The following is a 16,930-nucleotide window of genomic DNA, read 5'->3' as shown; positions in this document are numbered from 1 at the left end:
ACGTGTGGGGCATCGACTTCATAGGGACATTTGTGAGTTCGTGTAGTAACACTTACATTCTGGTTGTTGTTGATTATGTTTCCAAGTGGGTTGAAGCTGTGGCTTTGCCCAACAATGAGGCACAGAGTGTGGTGGCGTTCTTAAAGAAAAATATCTTCACAAAGTTTGGCACTCCAAGGGCGATCATTAGTGATGGGGGTTCTCATTTTTGCAACAAGGCCTTCGATACTTTACTTTCCAAGTATGGTGTTACTCATAAGGTTTCAACACCTTATCACCCCAGGCTAGTGGACAAGTTGAGGACACGGAGATAAAGAGCATATTATCAAAAATTGTCAATGCAAACCGGACGGATTAGTAAAGGAAACTTGACGATGCTTTGTAGGCTTACAAAACTACGTACAAGACTCCAATTGGTATGTATCCATACCGGTTGGTATTTGGGAAAGCATGCCATTTTCCGGTTGAATTAGAGCATAAATCTATGTGGGCACTGAAGAAGTTAAACCTTGAGTGGGATGTAGCTGCCAATCTCCAGGTAGAGCAACTAAATGAACTTGATGAGTTCCGATATCATGCTTATTCCAACTCATCCTTGTATAAGGACAACGTGAAATACTTACACGACAAATATGCCCGACATGAATAATTCAAGGAGGGTGACTTGGTTCTTCTATTCAACTCTCGGTTACGACTGTTTTCGGGAAAGCTCAAGTCAAAATGGAGTTGCCCTTTTGAAGTAGTGCATGTAACCCCGTTTGGTGCTCTTGATTTGAAAAATAAAAATGGTGAAATCTTCAGATTTAATGGGCACCAAGTGAAGCACTATCTTGACAAGTTTGATAACAGCCTCGTGGTGGCCTTGATCAATTTTAAATGATGATGGTAACATGCGTCGTGTCGCGACATTAAATTATGCACTTCTTGGAAGGCAACCTATGTGTTTTTCTTCTTAGTTTAGGCTTTGTTTTGGACTAATTGGTTGTGCAGTTTGTGAAGGAAGTGTTTGTGCAGTACAGGACTTTGGCTGGAAAAATTTGCCCAAGTGTGGGGAATTTCATGGACCGCGCCCAAAATCTCGCGGTCCGCGTTAACAATATGCGGTGGCACTTTTTATTCGCGGACGCGTACTTGAAGAGCTAAAAATATTAGCTCTATGAAGTTGAGTTTGCGTCCTCGTTCATAATTTGGCAGACCGCAGTGACTTCCCCGGCCGCGCCCATTTTTCCGCAGACCCCATCCAGGTTTTCGTAGCAGCCCTGCATAAAGGTAAAAAGTGCGGACCGCGTTAGAATTTCGCGGACCGTGCTCAGGTAAGGCAGTGAGTCCCCATCTATTTGTTATAAATTGAAGGTCCTTAGCACTATTACACTTTTCGAACCTCAAATTTTCACCACACTATAGCACTGTTCACCTTCATCTGTTTGACTCTCAATCTCATTTCACACTAATCAAGAGTCCAGTTCCACTAAATTTCACAACTGGTGTGCTCAAATACTTGCATTGATTTTATCTCTTTTCTTCTTTTCTCTTAGTTTTAATTTTTTTTCTTTTTAGTTAGGGTTTGAAGACTTGCCATCATCTCGAATTGATGCTTAAATTCTTGTGGGTAATTTTTACATGCTTAATGGGGGGATAGGATTATTAACTATGCATGTTAATTGCACTAATTTTGGCACTTAGTGAAAACCCTAGGTTTCAGATGTTCATCAATGCACGTTTTGTTTGAACTTCGCGGTCCCCGGTCTACTTTTCGCGGTCCGCGTTCCCTAATTTATGAGAACTGAGTATAATTGCATGTTCGTGGACACGGTTACTTTTCCGTGGTCCGCATTTGAATTTACACGGCCGCGTCCCAAATTTTGCGGTCCGTGCTCTTGAGCTTCCGAGACTCTGTTAACAGCTTTTACGGTCGCGTCCACTTTTATGCGATCCGCGCTTGGGCGTTTGCGGCCGCGTTCATTATTTTGGGGTCCACGCTCAACCAGGATCAGAGAGTTAGTAGTCCGAACTTAACCTCTACACGGCCGTAGCTACTTTTTCGCTGTATGCGATGAGCACTTCGGGGCCGCGTTCACTTTTTCGCGATCCGCAGTGCCTGGTTTTGAAAAGCAGTATTTGCATTTCATTTGCACTGTTTTACCATATGTTTGAAGCTTTATTCTGAGTGTGTATCATTGCTTGTTTTCTGCAGACAATGGTCCGATCTAGAGGTAGAGGTGATACATCTAAAGGGAGGGCATAACCCTCCCGAGGCAGGGGTAAAGGAAAGACCAAAATACCCCTAGCAGTCCAAAAGCCAATTGGCAAGATGAGAGCTACCATCAAAGTTACGGATAGAGCAATGAACCACTCAGACACTAGCGAGTATGTCCCTTCTTGGGAAGCTTCGGAAGGAGACTCTGTGCCCACTCATGTCCCCACACAGTTCTAGGGGAAGTTCCCGTTGTGTGATGAACCTACCTCCTCTTCTGAGTCATCTGATGGCTCAGAGGAAGGTAGTGAGGCTTCAGCACTATCTTCCCTGCATGCTACAACTTCAGCTTCACCAGCTGCCCCTATTTCTGTGGATGATGATGACGAGGTCCCGGATGACGGGAGAGGGAGTGACACCAATATTGGGGGTTGGTTAGATCCCAAAACGCCAAGGTGTGGGCTGACAGATTTATGAGTGGATTAGCCTATCAAAAGTTCCGAGAATGGTGGCCCCAAAGGTCACTCACCCTTGAGAGACAATTCATAGAGAGAGACCTCCTTCCCCACAATCCAAATGTTAAAAGGCAGTTCGAGGAGAGAATTTGGTGGAAGTTCTTTACCATCAAAGTTCCGGATGCCAATGAATATCTTGTCAAGGAATTCTATGCAAACATTGCCCGCATAAAAAAGGGCACCACTGTGACAAAGGTCCGAAATTTGAAGATTCTATTTGATGGCCACACATTGAATGAATGTGATGGTTTTGAGGACGTGGAAGCAATGCAGTACTTGGAGAAGCTGGAACTTGATGAAGCAGCCCTTTCATGGTTGGCGGAGATATTAGCCCCAGGGACGACACCGGCATGACTTACAGCTGGAGTACCAATATATAGATATACCCTTAGCTTTGAAGCCAAGGGGTGTTCCACCTTTATGTGTAGCCGGCTGGATCTGTGTCAGCATGACAATGTCCTCCCACTCACCTGATGTGTCATAATAGCCTCCATCATGGCGGGGTATCCTATCAATATCGGGAACCTCATGTATTATCACATCACAAAGGCGGTTGGAAAAGAAGAAAGATCCTACCCCTACCCCAACTTCCTCACCATGTATTTCAAGGACCAAGGAGTTGAGAAGAAGATCTATGACACAAAGACAAAGCCAAAAAAACCCTTCTCGTGGTATAACACCAAAGGACCGGACAGCCCTAAAGCAAAGGGTAAAGCTGCTATCTCCACTGGCCAGTCTGAAGAGCCAAGGGTAGTAGCCACCGGGTCAGAGCCTTCCACAGTAGGGGATCTTCAACTTCCATACCTCCTCCTTCATCCGAGTCATCTATCACCATGCCATTGTTTGTGCCCTCTTCTTCCACTTATCCTCATACTGCACTGCGGGTTTCTCAGACTTTATCCAACATCAACAACTGGATGCAGGAAGCTACATCAAAGCTGTCTGTCTTATCCAGTGTATTAGCAACACAGTCGGCCCTGGTACAGTCCCAAGTACCTTCATCAGTAGAAGAGTCATTAAAGGAACTTCTGGGCAACCAGAAGAAGCTCATGGACAACTAGAAGAAGATCATGGATACTTTGGATATTCATGGAAGGGCTATAAAGGATTTGGGCAAGCAAGTAAAAAAGATAAAAAAGACTCAGGCTTCAAAATAGTCAGTGGAGCAGTTGAAGAAGGATGTAGAGAGGTTCACATCTGCTGGTGATATCCCACTGGATTTGCTCATGTAGGAGCAAGTCCTAGCAGTACATGCAACAAAGCAACATGCACCAGCAGCTGGCCAGTATGAGGAGCCAGTTGCCGCTACACATAGTGCTGCGGAGTTGATCCAGATGCTCCGCAACCCCGTAGTCCCCCAATTAGATTTGGAGATCCAGTTAGAGGACCCGGAAGGAGCTGCTGATCCTATGCAGTCCGAGGACCCCTCTCATGTACCAGACCCGATGCAAACCACATAGGGAGTTTTCTTTACTCTCTAACCCTTCCCCTGATCTTATTTTGCTTTTAACATTGAGGACAATGCTATCTTTTATTTGGGTGGGGGGGTTGGTCTATTTTGATTTGGTGATAATTTGATAACATTGGTATGTAATAACTATGAGACTATTTTTCTTTATCTTTACTTCTCTTTGTTTTACTTTTGGTATGTATATATTCGTAACTTTCATATTTGGTATGTATATATTTTTACCATTTGATGTATATATCCATTTTCATTTATGTAAATTCTCTTTACTTCAATTTTGTATATATTCAGTTGATTTCCGTAACTTACTTCATAGCTTCTTATTTCCTTTAGTAGTTTCTTATTAAGTTGTTAGCTTCTTTTTACATTTTATGTGGACAATAAGCATTTGATTTTCTTAATGCCATGATTCTTTCCAAAGGTAGATGTTGTGTGAACCGGGTGGATCTTCCCAATGATGGATGGCGTGACAACCTTTTTAAGGGATTGAGTCCGTTTTTTTTTATGTTTTTGTGTAAATAGTAGTAATGAATAAAAGTGTCTCAGGCAAGCTTCACTTGGGCCTAACACATTTACCTTCTACCTTATGGTTAGAAACAAGTTGATTGGCAAAGAATAACTCTAGTTGTGATTTTTAGATTCTTGTGTTGACTAAGCAATCATCGACTGGCTTCTTGGACCATTTATGATGCTCAATCTTAGCTAGGGTTATTGTGGGCCCTTGACTCTATTCTCTTTAACAATCCTGCAGATTGTGAGGTGAGATATCGAATTGCAAGTCCAAGTCTCGTGCCAATAAGACTAGAACTTGCCTGAATGTTTGTCTAAGCGAAATTCTAAGTGTAGCTCGACTTGGGAAATGATTATAGGATCTCCTTGATCAAATGTCAAACTTGAAAGCTTCTGTAACCTACTAATATGATATCCCTAGTCAACCCCTTTGAGACGAAGCCCTTTTTCTTTCAATAACCACGATACAAGTCTTTATCCATTCTATAATGACCCTCTCTTGGCACCCGATCTTTCCTTAGCATTCACAATTGGCAAAATCATAAGTTTGGGGGAGAGACGAGGAATGTGAAGGTGATAAAAGGTACACAATGAAGAAAAGGGAAGGCAAAAGAAAAGAAAGAAAATCCAAAAAGAAGTATGTCAAAAAGAAAATGAATAAGATAGAAAAGTAAAGGAATTTGAAGAAAGCAATGATGAAAGGCATGGAATAATTAGTAAAGGATAAAAATGATCGTAATGAGCAAGAAAGAGTGACAGTGTGTCTCTCTAGTCCCCCTAAGGAAGAATAAAATGACTCTAAGAGTCAAGAAAATATAAGTTGAAATGAGGAAATGGAGTGCTTAAGGAAAGATGAAACCATCATGTGTCAATAAGTCCTACCTTGATTCAAAAGACTTCATTACATTCCCGTAAAAGCCCTATATGATTTCAAGTTGAGTGAGCTGACATTAGTGGTGATTTACATAAGGGGCAAGCTTATGGTACTTAGAGTCGGACTTGTGGCATTTCCTTGAGAGAGATGAGCGTACTACTCCAAAATTCTTGTTTTGAGTGCTACAATCTAAAGTGAGATTTGCTTATGGAGAGTAGAGGAGGAAGAGTTTGGATTCCACAATGACCTGCGTAGTAGAGAGAGCTCCTTGATACTCTTGATACTCTTGTGTCGCACTAGAACTATGGTACTCAAAACGTTGTGTGTTGTTGATAATTCATTTGTGTTAAGGGCAATTGTTAGTTCCAATTGATGCATGTTTGATTTGCATTAAGGCAGCTGAAATATCATTCTGTTTTGTTGAAATGGGGTTGGGAATTACCTTATTTTTTTGGAGTTGATAAGTGAGGATTTTAACCATTATTTGGTCTCTTTTTACTTGCGTTTTGGTCTTAAAATGCGTAAAGGTATTTCCGAAAACTAACATAATATACTTGCTTGCAGGAAGTGTTCACAATGAGCCAAAGTGGCCATGATCAACTCATAAAGGAGTCAAAACATGAACAAAAACAAGGACTGGGCCAAGAGCTGTAAAACGTGGACCGCAACAGAAAAGTGCGGCCGCGAAAGTGTCAACGCAGACGCGGTCATGAATTTGCGGACCACGAAAGGGAGAATCAGAGAGGTGGTTTTCGGGCACAGACATGGACGCGGACCGCATCAGAAATTGGCGGTCACGAAAATACCATCACGGGCGCGACTGGAATTTTGCGAACCGCGTTTGCTAAGGTTCAGATATCTCACTAAATAGGCAAAAATGGTAAGGGCCGGCTCTCACGCGGACGTAGAGACAATTACGTAGCCCGTGAAATAAGGTTCAACCCAGTCCCAAATGTGATGAAACGCGGGTCGTGATCCAAATTACTTGGCCACAAAAGCAAGATTGCGGCCGGGTCAGAATTACGCGGCTGCGGAAACTCTACAAGCGTATTTTTGTCAGAAAATTTCAGCCTAGTATAAATAGATCTTTTTCATATTTTTATGTTATGTCATGTTTTGCTGAGCACGTGAGACGGCTAGTTTTTCCTATTTGGGCACTTTTGTACAACATTTACCTTATAACATTAGATTTTTCATCTTTTAATTTAGCATTATGTATTTTATCTTCTCTTTGTCTTTGATTTTTGCTATTATCATGAGCAGCTAAACTCATATCTAGGGTTGTGACCCAACCCTAGTATGAGTATTTGATGGGTCTTAAATTTTAGTGCTTGAATTTGTATGGGTTAGTAATTTTTGGAATAGTTCTTACGAGAACTATTGAATTAGTTGTTGCAAACACTGATTTATGCCTTTATGACTTAGTCTTTGCTTGAGAAAGAGGGACTAAGTCTAGGAAAATTAGGCTAACAAGAAATTGGGTTGAACTCAAGAAATTGATAGCCCCAATTAAAGGGTTAAATCTAGAGATAGTAATACCCGACATGAGCTAAAATCACTTGAATTGCATGAATACCCATTTGGACTTGAGAAGCCAAATTGGGTAAAATCACTCAAACTACCAAGAGGTATAGAGTGAGTACATGAGTGTGATAGCTATATTACGACTACAATTAATTACATGATTGCCCTAGATTCTTTCTACCCGTTATATATCCACCTAGGCGGAAGTCACTACCCTAGTCGCTTTAAATCTTTGAAAACATTTAAGAAAAATATTGTACTTAGTTTCAAGTACTGCATGCTATAGAATAGAAGTAGAAGTAAAAAACAAACCAACTATTTGTGGAAGTGCAATTAAGAGCAAAACCCGCATCTCTACTTGGATATAAACCTAACTCCAAATAAATTAACTCCATGTGGATTCGATCCCGACCTTGTTGGGTAAAACTACATCGACCATCCTCGCTACTCAATAGTAGTGTAGGCTTGGATCCGATCAATATATTTCTCTATTCAACCTTGGTTCTCGATCAATATCCCTCATGGTTCTATCGACGGGTTTGATAGAATAAACGGACACGGAAGGGGCCCCAAGTTGATCATCTTCGACCCTGATCTTCGATTGGTACCGATTATGCACATCGGCCCAAGTAACAGTAGGATACTCTATTAGATTTTGCTTCAACTGCTACGAAGCCACCGAACTTCGAACATTGAGTCCTTGGGTGAAACCTTGAATAGCCCAATCATCAGCGAACTGTGGTAGATCTATCTATTCCATTTGGAACCGAGACACGAATTCCCTGAGCATTTCATTGTCCTTCTGTCTTACCTTAGAAAGGTCTGATTTCCTGGTTTCGACTTTTATGGCCTTAGCGTGTGCCTTTACAAAAAAGTCTGCAAGCATAGCAAATGAGTCAATAGAATTAGGTGGTAAATTATGGTACCATATCATATCTCCCTTTGACAGTGTCTCATCGAATTTCTTTAGCAGGACATATTCAATTTCGTCATCCTCTAGGTCATTCCCTTTGATATCACATGTGTAAGAGGTGACATGCTCATTTGGATTGGTTGTTCTGTTGTACTTAGGAATCTGGGGCATACGGAATTTCTTAGGGATTAGTTTTGGAGCCGCGCTCGGGAGGGGGGAAGGTTTTTGCACAATTTGTTTGGAGTCCAGTCCTTTCAATATTGGTGGTGCCCCCGAGATTTGATTGACCCTAAAGTTATAAGTTTTCACCTTCTTGTCATTTGCCTCGATCATCTTTTTCCACGACTCGATCCATTTTATCAATTCTTCGAGCATCTTATCATTGCAGGATTGGTCTCCGATTCTTTCTCCTTCGATTTCCTTGAAACCGATTCGGCCATGTGAACAACTTCCTGAGATGGCTCGGGCTCGATCCTACTCGGTGGGTGATTCTGGTTTTGTAGTTGGACGATCGCTGCCTGTTGAGTTGGCAACATTTCGAAGATCAACCATAGGCTGATCTCGCCATCTTCGCTGCCATGAGTGCTTTGAGCAGCTGATCGAACATCTCCGCAGATGCTGCCCTCGGGATCGATGGTAAAATTTGCGTTAATGTCCACATGTGAGCTGGCATCGATTGGATCTACAGCTGGAACTCCATCGAGGCCAACTGGGGTATGTCGTTTCCTGATTCTATATTATCATTTTTGTCGTGGTGGCCGAAATTATTGTCAATATGTAGAGGTGCTGATTGAGAGTTTGACATTTTGTTTCTTGAATCAAAGATACTCCAAAGAACAAGTGTAAAATAGTGTGTGTTACCAAAGATTGTACCAGGTAATCACTATTATCCTTAGTCCCACGGTGGACACCAAACTGTTTATCCTAAAATCGAATAACAATTGAATTTATGTGTGGTTTTAAGGATACATGATATAACTTGATACAAATTAAGAGAATAGATTAGTATTGAAATTGACGATAAAAGAATAAATGCAAATCACACAAATCGAATAGCCTTGGCCCTCGAGGTCAATCACCCTTGAACCTAAGATGTTTCCACTGATGTATGAGCAGAGTAACAAGATAATAAAAGCTAGAAAATGACAGTATATTGCTTTATGTTGCGTAAATATGATCCCTTTTACAAATGATCAGACCCCCTTTATATAGTAGGGGAGTCCTACTCTTGATACAGTTCTATATGAGGTAAGAAATCTCATGATTAGCTAATTAATTGGCACATCCTTAGTATGTGTCGAGATTTCCACTGCAATCTACAACCGATCGTGGATATTTCGTCCTTCTGTTATTCGGCTTGGAAAATTTCTCTCGATCTCGCCTGATCTCGATTTTGTTAGGTCCCGGAGTCGAACTTAAAGATATAACCTCGCACCTTGGATCGATATAATACGAGGTCGAATCTTAACCTATCATATTTCAGTTTCGATTAGTCACACAAGGGGCGAGCCCGATTTTGACCGTATACTAAAATAATCTTCTATATTGTGCGGCTAAATTGCACTTACGTTTGGGTGCTAATTATGAATTAAACTTTGAGATAATTTGCTTTCGAGTAATTATTGCGTAAATGTTGCTTTTATAACCTTTTGATTTCATACTTTCTTTTCTTCTAGTGATAAGACAATCGTATGAAAACTACTAATCGGAGTATATCGTTATGTCACCACTTTGATTATCACACTACATATAAAACTTTATAATTATCACAATCTGTTTTGAACATTGGCATTCAATTAAACTTATCTCCAGAAAACGTTTTGGCAGAGTGGCGCTAGTTAAATGAGTGTGTAATGTGTATGCTTTGATCTTTTAAAATTCTTTTGGGATTTCAGAGAATAATTGTAACGATCCTGTTGGTCGTTTTGAGAATTAACGCCCCGATTCCCTATTAACTGCTTCTCCATTATCTATTTCTGCTATTGTGACTTGCTAGGATGATTCGTTTTGAGTTTCGGAGTGTGTTGGGACACTTAGTCCCTAAATAAAAGCATAAGTCTTAGAATTCGGAACGTTGTCGGAACAGTGTGAAGACGGCTCCGGAATGGAGTTCCATCGATCCTGTCACGACCCAAAATCTAGTAAGGGTCGTGATGGCGCCGGACACACTGTCAGGCAAGCCAACACCAAGAAGTTAATTAAATTCCAATTTTAGTATTTGTTGAAATTATTTTCTTTATACATTAAACAATAAATAGTGAAATTCACAGAAATAAACAAGAGTCTTTAACAAACTTAAAATTGAATAATCTCATAATCATCCCAGAACCCGGTGTCACAAGTGCATGAGCTATCTCTAGGAAACAATGTAATACAACAACCGTCCGAAATACAAATTGGACAGAAAGTAAATACAGTAATTTGAAAGAGACTCTGCTGGCTGCGGGTCGTCTCGAGAAGTGCAGCTCACTTAAATCTTTGTATCAACCATGCTGTTACGCCCAATAGGTCACTAGAGATACATGTGCCCGTGCAACAAAAATGCTCAGCAAGTGTAGCATGAGTGCAAAAATAATGTGTACTCAGTAAGTATCCCGTCTAATCTCAAAGAAGTAGAGACGAGAGGTCGACTTTGACACTTATTAATGGTCCAATAATAATAATATCAATAATATAGAAAATCGGGGATTTTCATAAAAATGACTTTAACTCAATAGCATGAGGCAAGTAAATAATTCTTTTATTAATATGAAATTTCCAAATTTGTTTTGGTCATTTATACATTTATCTCAGGACAGGGAGGCAATATCATCATTTATAGATTTGCAAGTCAAGAATACAAGCATGCGCAAACCATGCCGAGGTTGTACGGCCCGATCCAACAATATTTAAATTGTGCATTGCCAAAGGGTCGAATGGAGTAAATCATAGATGCATCTATTTAACCTACCGAGGCATTCGACCCGTTCTACAATAACTTCCACAATAGGCGCCGAAACGCTCCCGGGCCGTCCAAAACCCGATCCGGGCATACGCCCAAGTCAAAAATCACCTTACGAACCTGCTATTACCTTCAAATCCCGATTCCAAGGTCGTTTACCCAAAAATCCAATCTTAGTCAATTCTTTCAACTTAAAGCTTCCGAAATGAGAATTCTCTTTCCAAATCAACTCCAAACTTCCTGGAATTCAATTACGACCATGCGTATAAGTCATAATATCTGAAGTGAAACTGCTCATGGCCTCAAAACGCCGAACGACGTTCTAGAGCTCAAAACGATCGGTCGGGTCATTATATTCTCTCCCACTTAAACATACGTTTGTCCTCGAACGTGCTAAGAACTATGCTGGAGTTGCCCGAAATCACTGTTTAACACCTCGCGCACCTACCCGTGCTATAAAAACTCAGTTGAGCACATTAGCTCAAGCAAATCTGAAGATATCCTCTTTTATTTAGCCAAATGAGCCTTAGAGCCTAGTACCAACATCCGAAATTCTTGCTAGGCTTGCTTCTAATATATGAACACCGCATCAATCACTACTACGAGGTACCAGAACATGACTGCATACCTTTGTTGAGTTTACACCTTGCACCACTCTATTCATAGAACCAAAATAACATTCTCTGATCATAATAGCCGAATTCCACGAATCTGATGCTCCCAATGCATCTCATGACCTATATACCTCTTGTATCGACTTTTGCATGCTCGCCATGACGGAAGAGATGTGTAGAATTTCATAACAAGCTGCCGAGTCAACAAATCCTTGAGTCTATACTTCTGGCAAGAACCATTACCTCAATCTGAACCAAATAATGATCTTTGCTCTTTAATATACTTCATATAACCTGATTGCACCGATCCTAGATCCAATAATCTCGTCTCACCCAGTATGAACTTCTCAGGCAATAAGCTACCACGGACATGATCAAAAGTCCCATATGATGCCACAACGTGCAAATAAGCTATAAACTCGAACGTGATACATGAAGAAAATGAACTCTAGAATGGACTACTTAACTCGCGCAACTAATATGAGCTTTCCTTAGAAAATGGGGAAACAAAACACACAAAATATAAAATAATAAAACTGTATTCAACATCACATTGTTGTGGCGTGCAACCCGATCCAAACAACATACCCATGGCGGCCTGCCAGCCGATCTACACATAAAATTTACATAAGGAGATACACACCGAGCTAAATTGCTTATTACTACAAAATACCGAATATCGGTCACACGTATGCTAAGTGCACAATACCATCTCTAGGGAGACAGATAGTACCATAAGCTACAAAAACTCAAGCACAACTAAGGTGCGATATATGATCTGAATCTCAAGAGCCATCCCGCTCACATAACACCATCGCTACGCGGAACCTCAACACATAAGAAATTTATCCAGCCATTTCACAACTCACACAGTGCAAGATGGAATTACATGAAACAGCTGATGACGAAATAACACAAAACGTCCGAATACTCCTCCATAAGGAGCGCATTGCTGAAATGAACACATCCTGCCTGATATAGAGCCCACCTTCATGTTCAAATCCATCCACAAACCTCAAGTCGATTCTGATCTTACCGAACTAGGCTAATAACCTTTCCTGGGTCCATAATAACCCCCTTTTCTCATAACACACAAGAACAACCATCATAGCCGTAGCAATCCTCCACAGTCCACAACCCAATAAACCGAGTGCCCTCCAGGCATGAATTCTCTAATTAGTGATATTACCAAAGTCTTCATACTTGGTTTAAATTTCCAATCAATCAAGTGACTACATGTCACGTTTATACAATCATCCCTGTCAATCCTCCTTTTTACTACACCCGTAAGGGTATAAAGAGTTTTTTTAAATATAAGTGACAATCGAAACAAGATTATTCAGAATCTCCACTTGGGATAATTTATGGTGTCCCAAGTTACCGGTTTGAAATCTCGAATTGAGAAAATTTGACTCTTATTTATGGTCTACGAACACAGAAATTCGGGTAAGGAATTCTGTTAACCCGGGAGAAAGTGTTAGGCATTCACGGGTTTCGTGGTTTTAGAACGATCGTGTTGATCATACTTGGCTTAATCAAATTGTCTAATTACTCATTTTAGAACCTATGTGTATTTACCTCTTTTAATTAAGAAATTATCTTAAAACTGGTCGCGCGTACGTGTATCCATTTGTTTGGCGCGCCAAAAATTATGTCACGCGAATGCATCCACAATTAATGACGCTTTATTATTATTAAGAAAGTTTGATCGAAGTTGCGCGAACGCATACTCCAATTTTGTTTGTAGAATCGTAATTATGTCACGCGAACGTGTCCACAATCACAACAATATATTAAGCTTGCCTAAAGCAAACTACGAGTATTTATTTTAATATCTAAGTTATAATACTTAATAAGAGGGCCATAGGAGATTTAATTAGGATTGCACACCTCAATCTATTTTTAGAGAACTACACTTAATTAAGGAGGTCTAATGATATTCTTATCTTGAATTGGTGTGAGCTTAATATATGTAACCATTAGTTGTAAGAAAGTTTGGGATATATGCTGGACCTTTAATTATTTAAACCAATTCTGGTATGAGCCTAGACCCAAGACTATTTAAAAAGGAAACTGAGCTCGAAATCGAGTCCAGAAGTGCAGCCAGGCGGATGGTCGCCTATCTCAAGTGGGCCAACAAGTCCAGGCCCAATTCTACGATATTCACAATAAGTTGTTTTCGAAAAGACTATATGTTGATGAAGGTTGGGCTCAAGATTGAGCCCAAAAGAGAAAAACATACACAACTGGAGGTCAAACAGGCCTGGCCATGATTCCAGGAAGCCCTATTTAGGCTAGATTCAACCTCAAACCTTGGTAGGAGTATATCAAAAATTAAGGCCCTACTGAGGCCCCAAATGGCCATAATTCACACGCAGCAACAGAATATGCAAATCCTAAAATTACAACACTAACAACCATATTATAAACCTTAAAATTATCACATTGCTATTAATGCTAACAACATGAACGTGAACTATGAAACTATTCATTAACTATACTACTACATATACGACTGTTCTATCAAGTTAAAATTCTAAAAATATACACATGCTGAGTACTATATTTCAAACATGCTTGAGCCAGCATTTTTTATTACAAATAAACTATTAGAACCCTATGATACTTGAAGTTCTACATATTTCATAACAATAAACTGTCAGACCTTCACATAGAACATTTTCCACTAAACAAATAGCCATCAAACATATCCTAGAATAAACCACATGAATATTGCAGAAAACTGAAACTAATAAAGGAACTAAATGAACTTGGGAGAAACATGAGAATAAAATTAAAAGGGGAACATTTAGCATTAGATCTTCAACTTCAGCTACATATTCAAATGGAAAGACAGGCTTGCACTTCAAAGATCATTTAGGGTCCAAGAAGTACCTGGATATTAAAACAAAGCAAAAGGGAATGAGAATTTCAGCAAGGTCAGAAGTGTGAGTAAATCAGCAAATCAACAACAATATTCAGCTCCCTTAGACCTTCTTTAAACCCAGAAAAAAACAGAAATCCCTCAAAAACTTTTAATTTCTTACTAACAGAGAAAACCAAGGAACAATTCCAACCAATTTTCAACCAAAATAATGCAAAAACTTTGAGTATTTTTCAGGGTATGAATGTTTGATTTTTGTGTGAAGGAAGGGGTATATATATAGCCCTTAAGAGTGTCATGTGCTGCTGAAAACAGAATGGGAATTATTCCCTCACATGACATCTTTTTCTAACAGAATTAGGACAGCTGGCAGCCTTTGATTGGCTCCAGCATTTGTGCTGGCCAAAATTGGGCCTGCTGCCCAAGATTCTAGAAGCTTCCCTTCTAAAAATTTGATTTCCTATTCCCAAATTAACCTCCTAAGTTTCATCTATTCAATTAACACCCTAAGAGTTTTTAACAGTTTACAAACCTAGGCAAACAGAAAACGAACAAACAAATATTTAACAAACGGATTAAAAGCAAACAAAAACTTCAAAGTTAAAAGTTGAGCATCTGAAAACTGGAAAATAAACCTAAAACTCTAAAATAAAACCAATTCATAATAAACTCTAAATTAATCATGAACTAAGCCAGATAGTAAACCCTAAATGAAACTTGCACAAACACAGGAATAATTCTGGAAACCCAAATGAATAAATTGATGCACTCTAGAACAAAATTATTAACTAAACATGTTCAAATAACCAACATAAATGCAATTGAATCTTTAACTACATCTAAATTCTTCTAACATAAACTGAAGTCAGAAATTACTATTGGAACTTTAAAGATAAAAACAAAGACTAACTTAAACGGGGTACTAAAACAAGGCAAAATAGAATTATTTCAAGCATTAAGCTAAAATTGACATTAGACTTGTGATGAAATACTAACATGATATTGACTAATCAGAAACCCTAAATACAAAAGCAAAACAAACAACACAACAACAACAACAACAACCCAGTAAAATCCCACAAGTGGGGTCTGGGGAGGGTAGTGTGTACGCAGACATTACCCCTACCCGAAGGGGTAGAGAGGCTGTTTCCGAAAGACCCTCGGTTCAAGATAATAAGAAGACAAAAGGAGAGAATATTAGATTCACTACGGAGATCATAGGAAACATAGGAACATAAAATGCAGAAAAGTGCAAAGCAAAAACGATGGCTAGTAAATGGATCCTGCGTCGAAAATAGAAAATAGTAAGACACGACATTGCCCCTAGCTATCTCAGACAAAACCCTAGTGTACTAGGCTCATAAAGGTACAAAGTAACGCAAGACTCAACTACCTCATATCCTACAACTGTAATACTCGACCTCCACAACTTCCTATCAAGTGTCATGTCTTCGGAAATCTGAAGCCTCGCCATATCCTGCCTGATCACTTCTCCCCAATACTTCTTAGGCTGCCCTCTACCTCTTCTCGTGCCTTCCACAATCAGCCACTCACACCTCCTTACTGGAGCATCTAGGCTTCTCCTCTGTACATGCCCGAACCATTTGAGTCTCGCTTCTCGCATCTTGTCATCAATGGGAGCCACGTACACCTTCTCCCAAATATCATCATTCCTAATATTCTCCATCTTAGTGTGCCCACACATCCACCTCAACATCCTCATTTCTGATGCTTTCATCTTTTGGATATGTGAGTTCTTAATAGGCCAACACTCAGCCCCATACATTATGGCCAGTCTAATTACCGCTTTATAGAACGTACCTTTAAGTATCATTGGTAATATCTTGTCATACAAGACTCCAGATGATAACCTCCACTTCATCCATCCTACCCTAATACGGTGTATGACATCCTCGTCGAGCTCTCCTCCCCCTTGGATAATCGAACCAAGGTACTTGAAGTTGCCTCTACTTGGGATAACCTGTGACTCAAGCCTCACATCCACATCCACTTATCATGAAGAGTAAACCAAGAGAAGGAAGAGGAAAAGAACAGAGAAAAACAAATAGAAATAAAGAAAAAGAAAATTACCTATGTTTAATTTGGGTCCAACAAAGAACATCCGACCACTTTCTTCAACAAAATGAAATGAACCTTGACTAACATTAATCGATTGTCCTTAACAAGGAACAATCGACTAATGAAAGTTTGTGGTTCACCTCTTAAAACACCAACTGGAAACCAAAAGGTTAGGGTTCAAAGGATACTAGATATAAAATTCGAAGAAAAGGGCGAGGTTTTTTGGAAAGTTAATTATAGTTTAGGGTTCAATGGGTTGTGAGGAGTGTGGGGTGTGATTTTGGGATGATTTGGATGAACTAGGGTTTTGGGGTCCGATTCTTAGATCTAAAATCGGAGGACTTGGGTGGGGATTTTGGGGAAAGGGCTTGTGGATTTGGAAAGAGGAAGGGACTAGGGTTATGGGGCGTTAAT

This window comes from Nicotiana tabacum, chromosome 3, assembly GCF_000715075.1.
Source record: "Nicotiana tabacum cultivar K326 chromosome 3, ASM71507v2, whole genome shotgun sequence".
Taxonomy (NCBI): Eukaryota; Viridiplantae; Streptophyta; class Magnoliopsida; order Solanales; family Solanaceae; genus Nicotiana; species Nicotiana tabacum.
This window is presented reverse-complemented; position numbering follows the sequence as displayed.